We start from the raw sequence: 21,813 nt of genomic DNA, 5'->3' as shown, positions 1-21,813 counted from the left end.
GGCTCTAGCTTAAGGTCTTATAAACCACAAATCATAGTTTATGAAGATTTTGAATTTCAAGCTTGAAGACGCATGACTAACAGGGAGTTGTGGGGGTCCTCTTTCCCCTCTTGTCCTATTGGAAAAGAGGAAGCAAGAGTGACAGAAAGCTTTGTATGTGGACCATGAACACAGATTGAGGGAGGCCTCCATGAGACAGACTTCAGTGAATCAGCTCAATTTTATTCTAGAGTACAAGCAATATATAGGATTGGGGTGCCTTGAGACAAACCCTAATTTTCATTAAGTGGCATATTTTTATCACAAGGCTTAGTACTTGATAGTAGGGTCCTATAAAAGAGAGTAGGGTCCTATTGCCAAGGGTCAAGCTAAGGATGAATCGGGCATCTTGTTTAGAGACAGGTTTTAGATAAGGTCAGTCTTCCAGGCCCAGGGCCATTCTCTAGATAAGGGAAGGTAGAGAGCAGGAAGTTTTGTGGGAGGGAAGGAGCTCGATTTTGCCTCACTACTGAGATAAGCTGTCAGGCGGTAGGGAGATTGTGATCTTTAACCAGACAGCAATGTATTGCAACAAGGAGTAAATGTGAAGTTGAACCATGTGATAGTTTGTCAGTTTAACTCAGCCATAATTCTGCATTCATTTTTATCCCCAACTTTCAATGGTAATTTGAAAGAAAGCCTCTATATGCGTTCATGTCTCTCTTGTAACTGTAACCAAGAGACAATTTCTTCAGATTTCCTTAGCAGGAAATACAGTAATGGTGCTTTCAGCACTATGTCTATTCTTTGATGGCTGAAATCAACATTGAGGGCAACTTCTTTTTTTGTCGTTGCTTCATGGTAATACAGTTGAGCTAATTAAAATTGCCTAGAAGTAGGGCAGTAGTTAGAAAATTGAATTTTTAAAAAACTGCCTCAAAACTACTTAATGTGGTATTTAGAGCATCCAGACTCTTTTTAAAACAGCAAACGAAAGAACATAGTAGCATTGCCTAACATTCAGGCTAATGACTTTATTAGAATTCATTCAGGCAGAAGAGTAATGAGTGCTTCTGGGCAAAAAGAAGATACTCAATTTACCATGACGTGATACTGAGCATGGGCTTTTGTAAGTTGATTGGCACACATTTGACTGGAATTTTTCATACAACATAAGTACCTTGCAGTGAACCATCAATAAATTCTACCTGCCATAATAGTACTCCCAGAAAATACTGAAAGCAGCATTAGGAGATTGCTCATTTGTTAAGTGCACTTGCTGATCTTGCAAAGGACATGAGATTCAGTTCCCAGTATCTACTCTCAACTCCCTGTAACTCCACTTCTAGAGAGTTAAATGTCCTCTCTGTCAACTGTAGGCATGAGGTACACACACAAATGTACACACACACACACACACACACACACACACACACACACACACAGTGTACAATACATTCAATACAGGTACTCACATACACAGATAAGTAATCTTTTACAAAAATCATTAAAGGGAAAGGGAAGAGACATGATGGGTCAATAATTGAAAAGAAAGTAAGAACTAGTGTCAGTGGAAAAGCAATTTTATAATTAGTGACAGGAAATACATTAAAAAAAAACACTTAGTATGTCTGAGAAAAGGCAAGAGAAACAGAAAACAATTGGGTTCCGGAAAACTACTGGGCTAGATTTCTTTCTTTCTTTATTTTAATTTTGGTGGTGCTTGGGTAGAGACCAGCTCTCTTCAAATTCAAAATATTCACAATACCATTGACTCAAGGATAGTTTATTTCAAACTGTTGGGTATTATGAAAAAATACAGTCAATAACCTGATCATTCACTTACAAAAGCCCTTCATTAGTGACATTTGATAATAAATTAAGCATATTTTTCCAGAAATGCTCATTACTATGTCTGCCTGAAGAAAATGAAAGTATTTGTTTGTCTTCACCTACAGTAGTAATGAAGGAGATTGGATTACAGTATTACAATGCCATGGATGAGTATGTGAAACATAACTAGGCTGTAACAGATAGTAAGATTTTCTTCAACTTCAACATGGAATAATTCCAGAGGATATCAAATGAAATCATCAAAGTCAATGTTAAAACATCCATAGTTCTGACTTCTAAGTAGATAAAACAAAAGTACCTTTATAATGATACAATATTGTAGATTGTTTTCCTTTAAATGAAACAAAAAAAACCTGTTGAACATGTGTATCAATGAAGTGATATAATTGTTAAAACAAAGGTATTTCTGCAATTACAAAGATATGCAATGCTCAATTACTGAACTTAATACACAAAAATATTCTGTGTAAATTTTTAGTCACCCTTATAGCACACAGTATTGAAACAAGGAGTAAAAGGCATACACAATATTCATTTTTCATTAAGACTGAAAAACCTGGGGGGGATATATTTCATGTAAAAGCTATTAGAAAGTAAAATAACCATAGCAATAGGTAGTATTTCTTAAGCCAGCACTCTGTTATATGAGTTGTACTAGTATTATTATTAGTCCTTCACTTTTAATAGTAGAGGAAAGTTGGTACAGTGTGTAAAGTTGAAAGCTGCCAATCTGACAAGTTCTATTATGATCTCCATTTACATACTGTGGCATGCATGCATACCATCTGCACACTCACCCCTCCCCTGCACACACACACACACACACACACACACACATCCAGTGGCACCAGCTATACATATGATAAATAAATACATGTAGATAAAATAATAGCAGCAAAGGATACAAAGTGCATGCTTAACAAGAATAGCTATATCCAGAGCTTAGATACAAATTACAGTCAATTCTTGATGAGTATAATCTATTATATTCTATATATATATAAAGTGTACATTCCATTTTAAGAACTATAATATACTTTCTTTCTAATAAATATTGTTTGAATACATTTTAATTTTTACAACTCACCATTTGTCACATCTAAATTCTTACTCAAAAATGGAATTGCTGTAAGAAAATGGTGATTGTAGATTCATCTAAAAATCAGTTATATGCCTATCATATCTCATTTCAATAACCATAATATAAAACAATAAAAATTAGCACATAATCTAGTGGAGGGAATCAAAGGCTAATGTAGAACAAATTCTATACTTATTAGATGCAGTGTCCTTGTATTATTGTAATTCTGGATGACATCCCCAAATGCAGAGCAGGAATCCATATGATTACATAGCTGAAATATGGTACAAGCATGATTCTGGTTCTTGAATGCAGAGGTTGGGAAGTTTAAACAGGAATGGGTCAAGTGTACAAGGGCATTTGAAAAGGTGATAAGAGAACTTACAACTTGGTAAGCAAATTTATGTGTGTGTGTGTGTGTGTGTGTGTGTGTGTGTGTGTGTGTGTGTGTGTGTGTTAAGAGAAAGATAAGTACATAGATACACACAGAGACAGAGACAGAGGGAGGGAAGGAGGATGAGAGAGAGAGAAAGAGAGAGAGCGAGAGAAAAAGAGAGAGAGCGACAGAGAGAGAAGAGGAGAGGAGGAGAGGAGAGGAGAGGAGAGGAGAGGAGAGGAGAGGAGAGGAGAGGAGAGGAGAGAAGAGAAGAGAAGAGAAGAGAAGAGAAGAGAAGAGAAGAAAAGAGAGAGAAGAGGAGTCCTGAATGCTTAGATAATGCTGCTCCTAAGAAAAATGGATCACTAAATGAAATTCCAGTGCCAGGTAGGTACCTTCTGAAGAACTGTTGGTCAGTATGCTCCAGGAGCATGCTAAACAATGAAGACCCTTGCTACATGTTGTACCTTCATTCAATTTCTGTGATAAAACACTATTACAAAAAACAACTTGTTGTGGGGTGGTGGATTTAATTAATTTAGCTTACAGCTTTAAGGTCAAAATCCATCAATGAGGGAAGTATTGACAGGAACTTAAAAGAAACCTCTGGATTTAGGTACCTGGAGGTAGGAGCTATGAAGAATAACGTTTGGTTTTCTTGTTCTCTGTTCACTTATAGGTTTAAGCTTAACTAGGTATGTATACAACCCAGACTGCCTATGGGGTATAATATCATTCAAAGTGGGCCAGAACCCCCTACATTTATTCATGATCAAGACAATCTGCCACAGATTTGTTCACAGGCCACTCTGATCTAATTAATTTCACAATTGAGCCTCTCAGATGAATATAAGGTATGCAAAGTGGACAATAAAAGCCAATTAGGAGGTCCCATTTATTAATTGATGCTCTGTGTCTGGGCTACTGGCCTGAAACTGAGAAGCCTCTGTAAGGCAAATGACACAGTAAATAAGACAGAATGACAGCCTACACAATGGGAAAACATTTTCACAAACCCCACATCTGACAGAACGCTCATCTCCAAAATATATAAAGAAATCAAGAATCTAGACATCAAAATAATGAACAATCCAATTTAAAAGAGCTAAACAGAGAATTCTCAATGAAGAATTTCAAATTGCCAAGAGACATTTAAGGAGTTGCTCAGCATCGTTAGTCATCAGGGAGATGCAAAGCAAAATGACTCTGAGATACCACCTTACACCTGTCAGAATGGCGAAGATGAAAAGCACTGCAGACAGTTTATGTTGGAGAGGATGTGGAGCAAGGGGAACACTCCTCCATTGTTGGTGGGAGTGAAAACTTGTACAACCACTTTGGAAATCAGTGTAGTGGTTTCTCAGAAAATTGGGAATCAACCTTCCTCAAGACCCAGTTATACTGCTCTTGGGCATATAACCAAAGAATGCTCAATCATACAACAGGGACACATGCTGAGCTATGTTCATAGCAGCATTATTTGTAATGGCCAGAACGTGGAAACAACCTAGATGTCCCTTAACTGAAGAATGGATAAAGAAAATGTGGTACATATACACAGTAAATACTACTCATCAGAGAAAAACAATGACATCATGAAATTTGCAAGCAAATGGGTGGAACTAGAAAATATCATTCTGGGTGAGGTAACCCAGACTCAGAAGGACAAACATGGTATGTACCCACTCATAAGTTGATACTAGATGTAATGCAAAGGATAGCCAGACAACAACTCACAACTCCAGAGAAGCTAGCTAGCAAGGAAGACCCAAAAAGGGGGATGCATGGATTGCCCTGCAAGGGGGAAATAGATGAGATCTCCATAAGTAAACTGGGGAAGAGGGGTGGGCAATGGAGGGAATGGGATAGGGGCTGAGAACATAAGGTAATTGGATGGTTAAGTTAGAACAGGGATAGAATGGGGAAGCAATGAAAGAGATATCATGATAGAGGGAGGTATCATGGGGATAGAGAAACCTGGTGGTAGGGAAGTTGCCAGCAATCCTCAAGAATGACCCCAGGTTGGACTACTAGAAACAGGGGAGAGAGTACCTGAACTGAACTGGCTTGCCCCAGATATCAGACCGTGAATACCCTCACTGTCATCACAGAGCTTTTCTCTAATCACTGATGAAAGCAGATGCAGAGATCCACAACCAACACCTGTCAGAGCTCCAGGAGTTCAGTCAAAGAGAGAGAAGAGGGAATCTATGAGCAAGTGCATCAGGATCATGATCGGGAAATCTGCAGAGATGACCAAACCAAACTAGTGGGAATTCATGAAAGTTAGATCAATGGCTGTGGAGCCTGCATGGGACTGGACTAGGCCCTCTGCATGGCAAGACAGTTGTGAAGCTTGATCTGCTTGGTGGGGGGTGGGAGCTGGCGGTGGGATTAGAATCCATACCTGGTGTATGAGTGTGCCTTTTGGAGCCCACTACTTATGATGGGACACCTCTAGCAGCCTTGAGGCAGGGGCAGGGTCTTGGACTTGCCTCTACTGGATGTGCCTCCTCATGGAAGGCCCTTGTCTTCTTGTGGGGAAGGATGGGGAGTAGGTTAGGAAGGAGAGGCTGGGGGGTGGGAGGAGGGGAGAGGGGGATCTTTGATTGGTGTGTAAACTGAATGAAAAAATTTTCTTAATAAAAAATAAATAAATCAGCAACATTATTTTTAAAAAAGCCAGTTTGGATCCCACTCTTCTTGCTTATCCATCAGAACTAAGTACTAAGAACCCATTCATGGGGATACCATACATCTTGGCTGTAGAGTGTAGAAAAATTGAACAGAAACTGAGTTGGGAATCTCTACTGTGTTGACTAAGTTACAGAGAGCTGTAATATGTTATACAGGCTTCTGGAAGAAGAAAAGGCATCAGTTGTCTTACTAAGCTGTGACCTATATGATCTCTAATATCAACTTTTTAGGTAGGATATACACACATATGCAACAGTGTTAATCAACAGTTCTCTGATTGAATTTGAAGCCCACTCAACATGAGGAGATCAATTCCTGCCACTGATCACCTGGTCAAAATGCCATAACCTAGGATGTCATATGTCCTAGAGTTAAAGCTACTACTGTTGTTTAGTAATGTTTTCATAAATTTTATGATCCAAGATAGCTTCTCAATGTGTATGTTTATACACATAGACAAATGTTTCCTCCAGATACAAGCAAGAAGTTTCTCCTTGAAGTGATCATGGGAGAATATAGGTGAACTGTATGACAGTTCAAGGTGCTAAAGATAAATTACTGTTCATCCCTCGTACATGTAGCTTATCACCACTACTAAGGATCACGGATTACTTTGGAAGATGAAATGAAAAGAATGTAAGAGCCAAATGATGAGGACAAGCGCTCATAAACTCAGTCGTCAGAACTTTTATATATCCTCAGAACATGGTATATCCATTGCAGTTATAAAAAGAGTGGAGGCTTGCAATGGACCTACAGAAGACTGGGCACACCAGGAGTAAATCAGGAATCTGGGAGAGACCCATGATACCCTTCCTATTTTGCAAAACTACTAACTACTGATAGAAGAAGTCATTGTCTTAAATTCTGTACTCAAGTATCTTCCCACCAGAATCCATTGTTAGTTGCAAACCAATAGTCTCAAAGATGAGATTGGTTAAATTCAGTGGGTCTCAAAGTGAAAACAAAAATGAAACATGAATATTTAAAAAGGAATTTTAGGGAGGAAAGGATGAGAACAGTGGGAGGGAGAGCAAAGAAGGTGACCTCTTACAATAATCTCAGTGTACTTAATGTCTTAGTAATTTTTTATTTATCTTTTAAATTTTCTTACTTGTATATGAGGTAGCTTGTCATTTCTACCCTCACTTTCTGCTCAACCTCCTCAGGAGCCCACATCATAGCCTCACATCTTACCCCCCAACTCCATGTTCCTTTTGAAAAAAAAAAATTGTGTGGATGCTAAGAACTGATCTGGGTCCTTTGGAACAGGAGCAAACACTTTTAACCTCTGACCAACTTCCTCAGCCCCTAGTCTTATGTAAGGTTACTTTGTTTTGTTTGGTTATTCAACAAATTCATCTAATTAGTTGTGACTTAGTGCACATAGGTATAGGATAACCATTGCCATAAGCCCAGTGAAATGTGATTCTCTCCATCCAGCCCTACAATTGCTAATACCTAGCTTATTAGAGTAGGCTGAGGCATGAAGAGTTTCTCTCTTCTCACTGGTGAAAAAAAAATTTTTTTTGAAATATTTTTTTTATTTATTTATTTTTTATTTTACAACACCATTCAGTTCCACATAATAGCCACAGATTCCCATGCTCTCCCTCCCTCCCCCGCAGCCCACCCCCCATTCCCACCTCCTCCAGATCAAGGTCTTCCCCGAGGACCGGGATCGACCTGATAGACTCAGTCCAGGCAGGTCCAGTCCCCCCTCCCAGACCGAGTCAAGCGTCCCTGCATAAGTCCCAGGATTCAAACAGCCAACTCATGCAACGAGCCCAGGACCCGGCACCACCGCCCAGCTGCCTCCCAAACAGATCAAGCCAAATGACTGTCTCACCCATTCAGAGGGCCTGATCCAGTTGGGGGCCCCTCAGCCTTTGGTTCATAGTTCATGTGCTTCCATTCATTTGGTTATTTGTCCCTGTGCTTTATCCAACCTTGGCTTCAACAATTCTCGCTCATATAAACCCTCCTTTTTCTCACAAATTGGACTCCCAGCGCTCCACCAGGGGCCCAGCCGTGGATGTCTGTATCCAGATTCCTCAGTCCTTGGATGGGGTTTATAGCACAACTATCAGGGTGTTTGGCCATCCCATCACCCTCACTGGTGAAAAATTTAAATGGATTGATTTTGCACAGGTCTTAAAACACAGCTAGTATGTGCTCATGTGTACTTAAGCTACTGTTCTGGTTCTTACTTCCTTCATCTTCTCTTCTGTTATGTTGTCTGAAACTTTTGTTTTGGTGATGTGAAATTGAAATACATATCTAATTTGCAGCTTGTCTTATTTAGCAGCTGATTCTCAGGATTTTGAACAGTAATGAGTCTTTGCATTGCCAGTACCAAATACCATGCGAAACCTTCCTGAAAATAGAGGATGCATAAAAATGAATCTGTGGACACAAATATTTAGAAATAAGTTTTACATAGTCATTTAGAAAAACAATATTATTAGATTCTGGACTAGAGCTGCAGAATTCCCTTGTCAGGCATACTGTCCGTGTTTACAATGCCAGGCATGAATTTCCTCTTTTGAAGCAGAACTCAAATCCAATTAAGGAAGTGGTTGCCCCACAACAGTCCTGTCTTAGCAATAGATTGCATGTTTGGGCATTTTCTTGGGAAACCCTTGGCCAACAACTTGAATAGTTGCAAACCTGTCGAATCATTGGAAGCCCCACTTGGCAACAAGAGTTGGCCAGCTGAGACACTGTATTCTCCATTACTAGGAATCCTCATCAGGGTTACCTTCATACATTCTAGGAACTTTCCACTGCACTAGGTTTCCACACAGCTTAAAAATGCTCCCCAAATCCAGCCATCTCTCCCCTTACTCTCTCCCTCCACCCCATCTCCCTACTCACCTTAACCCCCGGTTTATATCCACACTCACAACCAGATCCCCCTTAAAATCTAGACTATTCCCCACTTCCAGGGAGATCCACACACATCTTGACCCCTTCTCTTTACCTAACCTCCCTGAGTCTTTGGATTGTAGCTTGATTATAATTTACTTAATGGCTAATATTCAGGTATAAGCAAATACACATCATGTTTATCTTTCTAGGTATGGGTTAGCTCACTCAGGATGATTTTTTTTTCCAGTTTCCTCCATTTGCCTGAAAGTTTTATGATGTCATTTTTAACATCTGAGTAGTACTCCTTTGTATAATTGTAGCACATTTTCATTATCCATTCTTCTGTTGAGGGACATCTAGGTTGTCTCTAGTTTCTGGTTATTAAGAATAAAGCCACAATGAGCAGGGTTAATCAAGTGTACTCGTGGTGGCACAGAATGTCATTTGGGTATATGACCAATGTAGCTAAAGTTTTCCTGGTTCTGTTCAGTTCCTGTAGCCCCGTGGCTGGCTGCTTGGACCCAAGTAAACACACAGAGACTTACATTATTTATAAACTGTATGGCCATGACAGGCTTTTTGCTATTTTTTCTTATATCTTAAATTAACCCATTTCTATTAATCTATAAGTTGCCATGTGGCTTGTGGCTTACTGGTACTTTTACATCTCACTTCCTCTGTGTCTGGCTGCCAACTCCTGATTCAACCTTCCTGTTCCCAGAAATCTCTTCTTGGCTTGTCCCATCTATACTTCCTGCCTGGCTACTGGCCAATCAGCATTTTATTTATCAAACAATCAGAGCAACACATTCACAGCATCACCAGCAGACCAAGAGTGGTGTAGCTGGAAATTGAGGTAGATAATACCCAATTTTCTCAGGGACTATCACATTGGGTCCATAGTGGCTATACAAATTTTTACTCCCTCCATCAGTGGAGGACTGTTCCCCTTACTCCTCATCCTCTCCAGCATGAGCTGTCACTTGTATTATTGATTTTAGCCATTTTAACAGTTGTAAGATGGAATCTCAAAGTAGTTTTGATTTTCATTTCCCTGATATCTGAGGATATTGACCATTTTTTTAAGAGTTTATCAACCATTTGAGTTTTCTCTGGAGAATTCTGTTTAAATCTGTAGCCCATTTTTTAATTAGATCATTTAGTTTTTTTGATACCTAGTTTACTAATTTGTTTTTATATTTTTGATGTTAGTTTTTTATTGTAGGTGGAGTTGGGTAAAGATCATTTCCATTTCTGTAGGCTGGCACATTGTCCCATTTACAATATCATTTGTGTTACAGAAGCAGTTCTCATTTAGTAACTGTTCTCCACAAAGTAACAGGAGAGGCCCCATTGTGGAGGGCAATACTCACACGGCTCATTGAACACAGAGTCAAGCTTGTGCTTACATGGAGCCTTCACTCTTCTGTTCTAGTCTCATTGGTGTAGGAAGGTACACTGCAGGCTACTGAAATACAGACACAAAAAGAGCCTCAAAACCTCTGACCTACAATCTGTCCTGCCTGAAAAGTATGCTAGGGCAATGGTGACACAGAACTTGGAGAGTAGCCAAGCAAGGTATTATTTGACTTAAGTCTCACTCCATGAGTGGGGACTCATGCCCGATACTGCTTGAGTAGTCAAAAACTAGAGACTAGAATGCCCCAGAGACCTAGGGTAAAACTGAATAGTATTTTGTCTAAAAAAAAATCACTAAAATGTTTCCTAATGATTTTCTGCTATATTCATAGATTTGTGCTTTATCCATTCATCATCAGAGAGGTTTTTCTCCTGCAACAGATAGAAACTGAGGTAGAGACCCACAGCTAGACATTATGCTGTCAAGAGAAATTCTAAATGGAGAATCTCTATCAAATCCCTCTGCTGAGAACTCAAGGAATCCCAAGGAAGTGGAGGCAGAAAGATTATAAGACCCAGAGGGGATGGAGGACACCATAATTACAAGGCTCTCTGGCTCAACTAAGAAAGGCACATATAAGCTCACAGAGACTGAAGCAGTAAGCACAGGTTCCACATGGGTCTGTACCAGATCTTCTGGATATATATCATGGCTATTAGCTTAGTATTTTTGTGGAACTCCTGAGTGTGAGAATAAGTTGGTCTCTGACTCTTGTGCCTGCTTTTGGGACTCTTTCCCTCCTGTTGGATTGCTGCGTCCAACTTCAGTTATCACAATATCTGCTTCATCTTATTTTATTTTATTTTGTTATGTTTGATTGCATTCTCTTCAAAGTCTGCTCTTTTTTAATGAGAGACAGAAAGGGAGTAGATTGAGATGTGGGGAAGTAGAGAGTAACTGGAAGGAATAGAGGGAAGAGAAACTAATTAGGATATCTTGTATTAGAAAAGATTATTTTCAATACAAGGACATAAATGAAAAGTAAAACAACAATAATAATAAAAAAGTTGTCAATTTTACACAAGTTGGTACACCTTGCCTCAAAGGTGGGTATTGTAGCACAAAGGGTCTACTGATGGAGGAAACCAAAATAAGTTAAACAAAAGTTATGTATTTTTATGAACATACTTTTAAATTGTGTGTGTGTGTGTGTGTGTGTGTGTGTGTGTGTGTGTGTGTGTGTGTTTGTGTGTGTGTGTGTATGTGTGATACTCCATGAGGACACCAGAGAACAGATTGCTGGAATTGGTTATCTCCTTCAAATACATGAGTCCTAAAGATTGAACTCAGGTCATCATGTTTGGGGCCAGGTAACTTGATCCACTGAGCTAACTCTTTGCCCTGATGGCTTTTATCTTACAGGTTAAGAACTGGATGATCCCTAAAGTCAAGTCACTTGCTCAAAGTGACCCAACTTCCAAAGGCAGGGCCTAGGTTTTTCTCCCATATCTGATACTTGGCTGTGGTATATGAAAGCAAGCTCTTGTAAATACTCACAACATGTGAATGATTCTTGAACAAACCCAAGTTGAGGCTTATTTCAGACACAAAGTTTTTTCAAATTAGGATGCTTTATCCAAAATCCCTCAGTACTTTAGTTGATAAAGGACTGAATCAGTTGCTCAGTGACTCATATACGTACTCATAATGAAGGATCATACAAAATTACCTTGTAACAGTAGTACCTATGGTCCCACCATGTAATGAATGCATATGTGTGTGTATGTTTATACACACACACACACACACACACACACACACACACACACACACACACGTATATACATATACATACATATGACTATTAAGGTTATTCTTCATAGAAGTGAATGTGTATGTATGTATGTATATATATATATATATGTGTGTGTGTGTATGTGTGTGTGTGTGTATGTATATTACAATCCATATTTACTTTCTCTGACCCTTTTAGAATTTGCTGTGAATCAAAATCAAGCTCAAATTCATGTTAAATAGATTCTTTACCTCTGAGCCACTCTTAGGTACAACATTTTTTACGAGTCAGAGCTGATCAGGTATATGTTTGTATGCATGCTTACATGACTATGGGTGCTGGTGTGCATATATGTGTGAGAACATTCATTCATGTTGAAGCCCAAAGTTGTCAATAGCTATCTGCCTTGATCCTTCCTCACTTTATTCATTGAGGCAGGCTCTCTCTGTTGAATGCTAAGCTCACTGATTCGGCTAGTCTAGTTAACCGGCTTGCCCTAGTAATCCTCCCTTTCCTCCTAAATGCTAGATTATACGTCTGCCTGGTGTTTATGCAGTGATAGAGATCAAACTCCAGTTTCCATGATTGCATGGCAAGTGCCTTATCCACTGACCATCTCTCAAGCACCCTCTCTCAACATTTTTATCTTAAATTATAATATTAGGGAAAAATTTAAGTATTGATGTGATAATTAAAGAAGCAGTGGAATAACAGGGAAAATTCCTGACTTGCTCATGGACATTTTCCTTGGAGGAGAAAGTCAATAGTTGTTGAACACCTTCTCTTATTCTCTATTTCCTACTAAAACATGTGGGCTTCCCTAACATGTCTAAATTGACTATGGTTAGCTGTGCTGCTTTGTAATATTTTTAACTGTTTATGTTCTTTTTAATTTTATATATGGAGTTACGGGTTTGTGAAAATTACTCCAAATTCCTCCAGAGCCTTATATCTTGGTTCCTTGAGCTGGATATACAGATTGTTATAAGATACCTGCTGTGGGTGTTAGGAATCAAATGAAGGACCTTTGGAAGAGCAGTACAAGCTCTTAACCATTGAGATATCTCTTCTGCCCTTAATAATAAAATGTTCCATGATTGTAGAATGTATATTGACCATATCCATCTACAGCTCCCTCTGACAAACTCACTCTTTATACCTCCCAGCTTCTCTCCTTGTTTTTCCCTTTTGTTATTAATTACTCTCTGGATCTAATTAGTGCCACCCTTAGATACATGACTGTGTGGCCATCCACTCTTGTATGTGTAACTTTCTTGCAGCCATATACCTCACAAAGAGTAACCCTCCCTCCTTCAACAGCTATAAGAAAATGTCTTTTTAAATGTAGGCAGCATAATTTTAAGTTTGGTAGGATCATTTGCATTCAATTATTACACTTTATATAAATTTCTTTTCAATAATTTTCAACAATTTTAGTTTTGGCTGAGAAGTTTCATAAGTCCTGAAATGTCTATGATTACCATTGTGTAGATTGCATAAATCCCTGCAGCCTGTATTGATAAAGTCTCCTCAGAATCTGATTGGATTGATTTATAATATGATGCTTGCTAAAGTTAGAAGTCCATTTGATAATTTAAGTCACACCTTGAATTTCTCCTGTCTTGGGAACAATTCTTCTCTTCTGAACATAGAGAGCAAAAATTCACTTTTTTCCTTGGTAGTTTTAATTGCTTTCTGATATATGTATCATAAAATATCCTTAAGGGTATATAAACGTTAATCATAAATCTATTGGTTTGTTGTAAAGAAAAAGAAGTTTTCTCTAGACAGTAATATACATTAAGTCCCATGAATCCTGTCAAAATCTATGTAAGTAATGTTCAGTGGAAAGAAGCAAATTAAAACCAAAGTCATAGCCATCAACTTTCAGTGCCAGGGATTTGGGATGCAAATTCATTATTGTAGTTGTATGGGGGCAAACTAAATCATTTTGAGAATACTCATTGAGGAAACAAAATACATGGTTGCTAAAATTCCTAAAAATCTTTGCCCTGAAGAGATGAAAGTGTCTTATTTTTATTCTGATTTTTTTTAGATAGTATAGAGAAGGAAGTCTATCTAAAGGGCACAAAAACTCATGGTGGTGCTGAGGGACTCTGAATGTCCAGTACCTTCCTACCAGAGATTGGCTGATAAGAGCACCAGGATTCAATCAATCTCTCTTCAATTCAATTTTCTCACATTAATATAATTAAAAGCAAGACTGGGTGGAGTTTACTGAACTTTTCAACAACTCTTCCATGTTAAAATTAGTTCCAATTTATTTACAGTAAAAAGGATGAAGTTCTTGAGTAATGTGAATAATTATAATACACATTTAATGTGGCAAGGGGACAGAAAAGATTTTGTTGAACATCAAAATTATAATTTTACCTGAATGTTTCCCCAAAGCATAGAGATGGATTATCTAAAGTTCCCAAGTCTTCTCAGAAATATGGCATATTGTAGCTGTTCGTCAGTCCAAATCTGAAAAGCCCAAACTCTTTGTTATTTATGGTAAAATTACTTTCATCTGATTAGATGTCAGTGAGCTATCCCACTCTTGTGGAAGACGTATCAGACGGTAATTTTCATGCACTGGATTTGCTCAAAGGCCTTGGCAGGCCAGTTACCATTCCATTCTTCTGAGAAAAATAAATGTGAATAAGACACATTATGAGTCCTATTCTTCCTTTTCACTCACTTTCCCAGCTAAGTTCAGGCTCAGTTTTGGCAGCCTTGGAAGTCAAGCGAAAGAGAAAAACAGTTATTTATGTTTCTTTTTTTTAAATTGGATGTTGGAGCTTTGAAAATGTTTCTTTAAGTTCTTAATTTGGGGATGATACTCTCAATTTATCCCCATCACACCTACAACTTACGTTATCCATCATTGAGTGACTGTACAGGAGAACTGAAACTTAATGGTGATTTATTTGGAAATCTTTTTATCCCACATATTAAAGCCATTTATGGATAATTTCTATAATGTATTAGGTAATTTGGTAATAGGGTAGCTATGAAGTATGTAATTTAATTTATCTTGTTGCTTCCTACACTAAGGCCATCAACAGGCACAGCAAAGGAAAGATTTTCTCTCCAGTCTTTAAATGCGAATTAAATAATGAAGTTTGGTTCAAATTAGAGTAAACTGTACTTATTTAGCAACAAATGACTTAATTGTACATTGAGGCTGGATTGTTAATAATTTTATCAAAGGAAGTTTGAAGTAGAAACTATTTTACCAGTTCTATTTTAATTTACAGTATTTATAGATGATTATGAAATTGCAAGGTATGAGATATAAAATCGTGTGACTCATACTCAGCAATATTGCTTCTGTCCTAATAATGATAGCATATGCTAAAACATAAATATGTATTTCAAATGCTCTTTTGTAAAACCTAAGCAGCAGATATCTCCTGCTTAAATTATAAGATTATAATGCTTTTGTAAACATACCATTATATGTGCTCTTTCAGCTGTATCAGTTAGTATTCTTCAGGAAGTTCTATATGAAACAACAAAATACAAAATTGGGCATGGTCCATCACTCTTGGGAATACAGAGATTAATACACTTGGATATAATATTCGTAATGTATAGATCAACATCCCAGAAAGAAACAAAAAGTAATAATTTAATAGTGGTAATACAATTTTACCTCTAATTTAAAATAATTAAAAAAAATTGATAGTGATGTTTATCATGTTTTTATGATATTGTACTCATACTGCAATATAATAAAGCACTGTGCAGTTGAGGGTTGGGTAGCTGAATCCTAGGATGCTTACAGAATGAATTTCAAGCAAAGATTCTTCAGCACATGAAGAGCATCTCCATGTTTCTGTGACATTTCTCCTGTGTTATGTAACCCTAACTGGCCTTTTCCTGGGGGTCTTGAGCACACTAGCTCTCTTTTGCTAGCTTTATGTTCATGCTTGCCTTAGTTCCTCTGATCCTACCCTTGTTACTCACTCTAGCAAATGGAGTTTTTGACAGATAAGTATTCTTCAGTGTTTAAGAGTAATTCTGTTCAGAGGTAAACCAGTGTCCAGACATTAAAGGGCTTCATTGTACCAAAGGCACAGAACATTCATTGTAGTCAGACCATGTTCAATTATTTGAACTTAAAAGCTTTACAATTCCACTAAGGGAAGAAAACAGTGCTGAAACTGTAGTATGAAGCCTACAGATCTTTCTCCAAAAAATTACCATTAAGTTTTGATCACAGATGAAACCTCATATACTGAATTAGATAATCTGATAGAGTTTTAAGAAATAATGATAACACTGGCTTTTACTATGAGTGATGAGCATGAAAACTATAGTCAGATTTGTTTTTTGCAGCAAATGCAGATTCATATTGATATATCATGAAATAAGTTTTCCTTTTTCAATAAAAGATATAGTTTGTGGAATTACTTGAATACAAAAGAGGTCATCAGGAAAATTGGAAAGAAGTAGAAAAAACATAGAATATTGCAAATACATGCCTGTCTGGCATTGTATTATTTATCATGTGTCTACCAAGTACCTGATTTTGCTTGACTCTCAATTGTGTGACTCTAGCTAGAGACTCAGTACCCTCAAGATTACTGTGAATATTTGATCAGCTGTCTCTGAGGACTCACTTTGCAGCTTCAGAATGAAGGATACAGAATGAGTCCCAGAGACATTATTTCTTCCATTTTTGTAAATACGTACAGTTATCCATTAAACAGGAATATCTTTCACCACAGCTTTAGTCTGCAAGTACTCCATGCATACATAATCTAATTATACTTCATTCAAATAATTATGTATTACTCATATTTCCTCTTCTCCTCAGAGGAAAGAACCTCAAGCCTTGGTGATTACAACTGTACATTCTTCTCTGTGTGATATCTTTCTGCCATGATAATTATATGATATTTTCAGAATATATTATACATTAACATTACTCCATATTAATATTACTCCATTAGAGAGCTAATACAAAAAAGTGTAGCTGTATTTGTACATAATAAACATAAATATAAATTTTTGGTATTATTTCTGGAAACATTTTAAAGAATCCATTATTTTTCTGCATATTCAGTCTTTTCAATCCTGATAGTCACCATCACTATAGATGGCCAGTTTCAGCCTCCTTGTAGAGAACATTGACATCTTACCCAAGGGATTATTGCCTCTTGACATGCTATTGTGAGAAAATCTTCATTCTTTCTTTGGTTTTGCCAAGAGACTTGTGATTATGGATAAACCCAGAAAATCTCCTAGTTTTGAGCTTACTTTCCCTCACCTGTTTCTACAAATTCTCTGTTCTTACAAGAGTGTCAGGAAAATGTCACAACTACCACTGTAATTTTTTAGATGGTTTGGTCACTCAGCTGTGTCTGAAAGAGTGCTGAAAGTGGGAATGTACATTTTAAATCCCTAAGAAATGAGATGACTGTGTCATTTTTGAAGGTTTTATGATTGTTCTTTGTGGGTTAATTTTTAAAATTTTAGTTTTTATTCTTCAGTTTTTGATGCTTAGATAGTTTTTGTGCATGTTATAAAGGTCTACCCTTATTATTTTGAATGTAGTTAGGTCTTTGCTCATTTAATTGTATATTGTATATTTTGCTATTAAGTCGTGTGTTTCTAACATTTATTTTTATGGCCAAATAAGAAAATATGTTTAAAGTGTAAGGCTCAATTCTTTCTGCTATAAGAAGGAAACAACTGAAGGCAATTAAAAGCAAAAATAAGTGTAACATTAAAGAATGCAATTATAATAAAAATATCAACTCCAATGTCTAAAATATTAAGAAGGTAGAATTATTGGACTGTGAATTCTAAAAGAAGGAGAAAAGGAATGAAGAAGAAAAGGCACCACAAATTAATAATAAAAGATTTAAAAACATATTCTAGCAAAACATCAAGGACTCTAAGAAGAGTTTTGAGCACATTCCGTAACATGTCACACCTTCTAATATATAGCTCATAAAAAGATAATTGATCAAGCTGTCCTAATCTGCTTCATTGTGGGGTCCCTCTAAAGTTTTCTCATTTCCACACCTGCAAGGAATGCTTCTGGATAAGAGATGCAAACTGTGGCGAGTGATTCAGATGTGAATGATACGTACACAGAAACACTTGGCATTCTGTTAGTGACCAAGCTGTGAGTGCTATTGGGGGTCAGGCAATTTAGTCAGTAGCTTCATCTGGATTCATAGGAAGTTCAGCAGTCTAGACATCTGTTGAAACTGTTGAAGACCTAGCAGTATTGCTGACTTATCCTGAGTCACAGGCCAGCCTACGAGTGAAAGTCTGTCATAGCCAAAGAACTATAAAAATGCCAAAATGCAATTATTTTTAACAAATCCATAAACACAAAGTTAGGAACAAATTTAGGAAATCATATTCTTTTCTGGAGAAACTAAAATCCTAACAGAATTCCTAAAGAATGAGAATTATGAAAGGATAGGAAAAGAATCCGTAATCACCACTTTTAAAAGTTCAGTGGAGTTTTAAAATGTATGAATGAAGTTTGTCTAATTTGGAAAATAATACATGAATCCTACTTACAAGGTGTTGAAAGAAATATAAAACAAAGTAAAATAGAAATGGTAGAGGTAGAAAAAAAAAGAATTAATGAGAGGCAGGTCCACTGGGTGACCAGGAGTAGCTGGCCAACACAAACAGAATTCTATATCTGTTAGTATGCTTTTCTGTTCTGCTTTGTTATTTTCTGTCTTAATAGTTCTTTCTTTCATTGTTTCTTTCCCTTAGATTTTAACCTTTTGATTTTTGTTTTTTGTTGTTTTATAGGTTAACTTGAGAGAGAGAGAGAGAGAGACAGAGACAGAGACAGAGACAGAGAGAGACACAGAGAGAGAATATGAAGTTATGAGTAGAAATGAATGGGATCAAAATATACTAAATATTTTATTAAATAAAACCCTAAAAATTCATGACTGACATGCAGAAATGCAAAGGAAAGTTTCATCAGCTGACTGATCACAGTGAAGAAACAAATGGCTAGCTCTTAGACCACACTTTATACTTTTCCTAACCAGAGAATAGATAAAGTGCTTAAATGAATAATTAATAAAAAAGTATTTGGGGATTATAAGAGAAGACAAATAGACCCTCAACCCTGAAACATCACACCGTAGAAGGAAATTAATCAGAAATTTTATTTTAAAATTTTAGAAAAATTTTCTCCTTAAATCTAGACACATTCTATGGTGTCTGGATGAGAATAAGCATTTTAGCATAAACTCAGCATCCCAGGGGAGAATAGGATGATATATTCAATTCACTAAAGAAAATACAACAACCTGTTAAGAAAAAAAATGACCCTGTAATATTTTTATAAATGAGAGGTAATCAAAAATTTTCAAGGCCAATAAGACCTAATACCATGAATTATGCTTCTCAGAAACTGATTAAAGTAATAAAGAGACAAAATAATCTTAATTGAAAACATAAGAAAAATTCATGAAAGCTCCATGAAAGTGCACATTCTGACATAAATTATACAGAACAGTATTCCTAACACTTGTGCCTCTTGTTAATTTTTGCCAAATTAACACAAACCTAGATATGTTTAGGAAGAGGGACTCTCAAATGAGAAATTGCCTCGATAAGAGTGACCTATATGCAGACCCGTAGGACTTCCTTGATTGATGGTTGATAAAGGAGGGCTCATCCCACTATGGGTGGTACCTACAATTTCTAGGCATGTGGTCACTTGATTTATAAGAAAGCAGACTGAACAGACAAAGAGAAGCAAGAAATAATAAGTACCTTCTCATGGCTTCCATTTCAGTTCCTGCCTCCAGGTTCCTGCCTTGACTTACTATCCTGACTACCTTTGGTGATAGTTTGCATGTGCTCATATAAGTGAAATAAATCTGTTCCTTGCTAAGTTGGTTTTTTTTTTTTGTCATGATGTTTTATCACAGCAATAGAAATCCTAACTAAAATACTTCTATAATTGTGATTTGAAAATAATTAACCAAAGTTGAAGAGCTATTTGATTACAGACAAACTACTAAATTAGTATTAACTACCATAGCTAAAATGCATTATTAAGGGATTCATATAATAATGTTATGCTAAAACACACATAAAAATTTAAATATTGCAAGTTAAGAAAAAGTGTGCAGATATGTGCAATCCAAGTTACATTTTTTTCTGAATGAATTACACCATTATAAATGTAAGATGTTATGGGTAAATTTAAAACTATGAAAAATAAATTAATGTAAACATATATTGCACCAATAACTACAAAGAAGAATTTTAGGAAGATTGATAAACTGAAGTAGCTACAAAATATTCAGAGTGGAGGCCCAAATTACTCAGGGTCAGAATATTTGAGATTGCTTCACACTGCAGGGCTGCATAAAGAGAGGATTTGATCACGGACATGTTTATCAGGTGTTTGGAAGGGTCTGCACTTGGCTGTATGGTGTGCTTTGATCTAGCAAGGGGGAGGTCTTTTACTTGTCCCCTTGGCATGTTATAAAAAGCCTTTTGAATAAACTTTCAAGGCTGTTGGTTAGTGATCCAGCCCCTCCCAAAGCTATGCTGTGTTTTTCTCTTTCTTCTCGTCTTCCAGGTCACTCTTTTATCTGATATTTTCTTATTCCTCTCTCCTCCTCCTAAGAAACTTAGAAAAGGTGGGAAAGGTAGGAGCTGGACTTCCATAGTCTCCCACAGTTAAGAAAACAACAAAATTAGGTTATTATTTATCAATAATTACCTTCAATATCAAGATATTAAATTCTGTAGCACAAATATATAAATGTATTAAATCAGGCAAAATAGGCCAAAAGTAAAAATCTAAGAGTCAAAGTATCTATATAATGATAAGTGAGTCAATCCTGGAACAGAACATGATAATTGTGAAAGTCTATACAGTCAACCATGGGTTAAGTAAGTCTGTGGGGCATATAGACATACCAAACGTGCCATATAATGGTTGTAGGGAGTGTCATTCCATCACCTTCTACAAAGATTATCCAGGTAGAAAAATAATAAATTAGTAGTAGAACTGGAAAATATTAAAAACCTATATGCAGTCATATACAGAATAACACAGCCAACAAATTAGCTAACAAAGGAATCTTAAACCATCTTTAATTATGACTGAGTAAAGATACTTTAACTGATGGTTAAGTAACACTTTGATAGTGGAAAGCTCTACCAACTCTTTCCTAGAAAGAACATGTTGTCACACTCCAGGTGTGTCTTATGACATTTCCTATTATACTATTCCAGTCACCTGTACAAAAACACTTAAAAGTCATGTGTAGTTGTTCTATGTTGGCATAACTCCTTTTAACAGAGAATTTCATGAACTGAGAATTGCAAGCTGACAGAAGGTATGAGTGGGATATAAAGGCAAAAATACTGATGATCTTCAAGTTCACTACTTTTTTGTTAAACTTCTTTATGCTGGGTTTCTTTTCTTTCTGTAAACCTATAATGATATTTCCCCCAGGTTGTTTAATAGAAATTCACGTCTCTTATTTTTGTACTGAATGATAACAGAGTAAATACATGTCAGAACACTGATTGCCAGTCCTCATATCCCAAGAATTAGGAAGCAGGTTATTTTTCTCAGGAGAATACCAGAATTATTACAGTCTAAACAGTAAAATCCTTTTACCTGAGTTCCATATACTTTTCAAAAGGTACTGATTGTGACCCAGAAAAATTAGAAACTTTGAGAGATAGTCACTTATGTCTAAGTTTGTATTATTTACTTGTTGACTTAAAAAAAAAAAAAACCCTACACCTAAAGTTATCAGGAAAATTATCCA

Source organism: Peromyscus maniculatus, chromosome 2, assembly GCF_049852395.1.
Source record: "Peromyscus maniculatus bairdii isolate BWxNUB_F1_BW_parent chromosome 2, HU_Pman_BW_mat_3.1, whole genome shotgun sequence".
Classification (NCBI taxonomy): Eukaryota; Metazoa; Chordata; class Mammalia; order Rodentia; family Cricetidae; genus Peromyscus; species Peromyscus maniculatus.
This window is presented reverse-complemented; position numbering follows the sequence as displayed.